Genomic DNA, 3,580 nt, shown 5'->3' on the forward strand with positions numbered 1-3,580 from the left:
CAATCTCCCTGAGCTTAGGGCAGATGAGATACCTTTGTTAGATGTGACCAGCAGTAGAAATCCTGTGCCAAAAGAAGCTGTGGGAAGGGGACTGTGTCTGGAATAGCTATGAGGCCTCCAAGAGGGCCTGAGTGCTAAGGCCACTTAGATATATTGAGCCAGGAAGGCTGTCTCTCCCCAGGGGTCAGCCCAAGGTGGCACATGGCAATTACTTTTATCTGCCAATTACTTTTATCAACAGTGGATGAAAGGGAAATTGGTGTGGGGGGAGTGGGAAGTTCATGAACCCTCTCAAATGCTCACAGCAGCCTGACTCTCTGTGTTGTCCTTGCTGCACCTATTTCTGGGTAAACAGAGTTAGTGTGAGCAGTGTCTGGGTGACAGATTGCTGTGCCCTGACCTGGAACAGTGGATGTCACTTCTAGTTTTAGGCCTACATGCATATGTCTGCTTGTCTCTGTCCTTTTCCCTATTTAGAGCAGTCCATGTTTATTAAGAAAACAAAACCAAACCACCCACAAAACCAACCCAAACAAAAAACCCACCACAAGCCTTTGCTCTAAGATCAGTATGTAATTAGATAAATAAGGAGAATAAAGTTGTTCTAATTCTGCAGCCAGGTGCTAACTTCAGACCAGGGCTAGGGCATCTCTTAGATGAAGAGAAGGATTTCACCATCTGGAAAGATTCCACAAGGTTATCCTGAACCAGTGCTGGGGTAAGAGAGTCAAAGGTGATTAATTGTTCGCTGTGATGTAGATCCTGAGCTGACAGAAGAGAAAGCCCCATTTCTGTTCTCTTTAATTGTGTATTCCCAAGTTTATGCTCTATGACTTTAAATTGGATCTCTGCTTCTAGTTGGAAGTAATATTTTTGTTTTCTTGAATAAAACATGTTTTTTAATGCTGTTGCCCCTCACCAAACCACAGCCAAGCAGCCAAGTGTCTCAGCCTAGTTTCTTAAATCAAGAGACTTATGTCCTGGGATGCTGATGGCCTTGAAGAAAGCCACGAGATCCAGCAGGAACTCATTTGTAAGTTAGTGAAATCTGTGCAGTGCAGTATAAGAATGATGGGGGCAGTTAGGAAGGAAAGAAAATTGGTCAGTTTGAGGTTTCTTCAAGGAAAACAAAGGAATTTGGAGACTGGATTCTCAAGACTGGTATTGGCTGCTTTTCCACCCTTATTCTTTTATTCCAAAAGAAGCAATTATATCTATCCACTTCCTGAGCAAGCACATTAACTATGGACTGCTGGCAGAAACAGGGATTAATGGCAGCTGCACTCCCACCTACAACAGCTAGAACTCAGCTTTGAAACCCCCGAGCATATACTTTTCCAGCAAACATGCAATATGCTGGAACAGCCCAACTTGTGTTTGCATTTTATGAGTTTAGGAATTGGTCATCAAAATACACAGCTCTGGATGAGAATCTGCTCAGGTCCTTTCTAAAGCCAGACGACCTTGCTACCTCTCAGGTCTAGGGCAATGTTCATCAAACCTGCAAAGGTTTTTCCAAAATTTATTGAAAGTATCAGTCAGCTCACTGTAAAATAGTGCCACTGCAGGGATTTTGGTTTTGTGGTTAATGCAGTCCCTGCTTTCAACGGGAATGTGCATAGAGAGAGCTACCAGGGTTGCTTCTATGATGATGCCACTGTGCATGTGTCTGGGCTTATTGGAGTTGCGCCAGGGATTTTCTGGAGCACGCTAATGCTAGCTGCTCTTACTCAAACACCTGATAAAACCAAAGCACACAAAGAGCACAAGCACAACTGAAAAAATGCTAGTAATAATTCCCTGGAAGAGTTGGGGATGAGTTTGTGTGCAAGATCTTTATCAGAAGATGAGCTGCTATAGTAAGCAAGGATAACTCTCCTGCTAGGTTTGGGATTGCTCTTGCAGTGGGAAAATGAGACCCTGCAGTAAATATAAACTTGAACACTCTACCTCAGTGCTCAGGTGGACAGAGCAGGCCAGTGGTGGTATATTACAGCATCACTTGGGCTATGAGTCAGACCCAGACTCATCACCATCATGTGACTTTCCTGTCACAATGACGTGTTTGTCCCCTCTCATACTTACATTGTTGTGAGCCTTCAAGGAAAAGGAGCCACAGCTCAGCTCTGTGGCTGACTCTTCCACAGGTCTGCAGCAAGACATTTTGTGCCCAAACGGACAGATCTGCTTCTGGATTCTCTTTCTGCAAACCCAAGTGACAGCATGGGGATGGAGATGCCCATGGCCAGTTGCACTCCTGAGGCTTGGACAGAACCTGGGGGTGTTATCTCCTGTCTCCTACCCAGAGAGGGTCCTATGGTTTTCCTGCCTGGGTCAAGTTAAACAGCTAAACTGAGTCAAGTTTGCAATGTGTGGAAGAGAAGGTTGTATGGGTACCTCGCAGAACCTTCAATTATCTGAAAGAGCTACAGGGAAGATGGAGAGGTACTCCTTGTTAGGAACTGTAGTGATAAGACAAGGAGCAGTAGGTATAAATTGAAAGGGGGAATTTGGATTAGATATTAGGAAGAAGTTTTTTCCTGTGAGGCTGGTGAGACACTGGCATATGTTGTGGCTGCCCCAACTCTGGCAGTGTTCAAAGCCAGGCTGGATAAAGCCTTGAGCAACCTGGTCTGGTGGGAGGTGTTGGTTGGGTGGGAGGGGTGGGACTAGATGATCTCTCAGGTCCATTTCAACCCCTTAACATGGTATGAAACTATGAACTTCTTTCAGATGACAGGCATTAGCTGAGTTAAAACCTTGTTTCAATGGATCAGTCTTGCAGTAGGCATAGGCATCTAATACAGACCTTGGTGATCAGAGCTCTCTTGCAGAGCAGGGTGTTCCTGTCATGCACATGGATTGAGATGCCTGACTGAGCTTGAATTAGCACGCTAGTTTCCCCAACAGTGGGAGCATCAGTGGGTTTATTTTCCATCTAGATGCGTGTTGATGTGTGTGGTGTAAAAACCGTCATTCCAGTTAACACCGATAGAGGCATGGAGGTCTCACAGTAATTAACCACCAAACTCAGATGTTGCTGAGAGTGGGAGGGGAGCTGCAAACAGCATACTAGCATCAGCTGCCTCTTTCCTTAAAAATTTAAAAAAAAACCCCTGCCAAACAAGTTTAAATTGCTTAGAAAAAAAAAAAACCCTGCCAAACAAGTTTAAATTGCTTAGAAAGCTCAGGGAGTGTGAAAACAAAACTGAAATTGTTCGGGGGAAGGGGGAGAGAGGCAGATTTGTGCTACTCTAACAGAGCCACCAAGAACCCAGTTCAGAGTGGCTAGAGGAAATATACATCAAGCTTACAGTGACTTCACAGGCTAGAAGGGGTTAACCAAGGGTTAACCTTTCCACTCCCAGTACCTGTGGCTATAGGATAAGTTGGGTGCCCAGGATACTGGCACTGAAGCTGTAAACTGCAGCTGGTGTTTAGTTAGAGGCTAATCCTTGCAAGCCCAAATGCCTGTATTCCCAAGGCTGAGCCTCAAAGGAAAGACAGTCATGCAACATCCAAAGTCTTGTACTAGCAGGTAAACAGAGACACTGGCTTTGGCACTCACTGCGATTCCACT

Source organism: Acanthisitta chloris, unplaced genomic scaffold (assembly GCF_000695815.1).
Source record: "Acanthisitta chloris isolate BGI_N310 unplaced genomic scaffold, ASM69581v1 scaffold24683, whole genome shotgun sequence".
NCBI lineage: Eukaryota > Metazoa > Chordata > Aves > Passeriformes > Acanthisittidae > Acanthisitta > Acanthisitta chloris.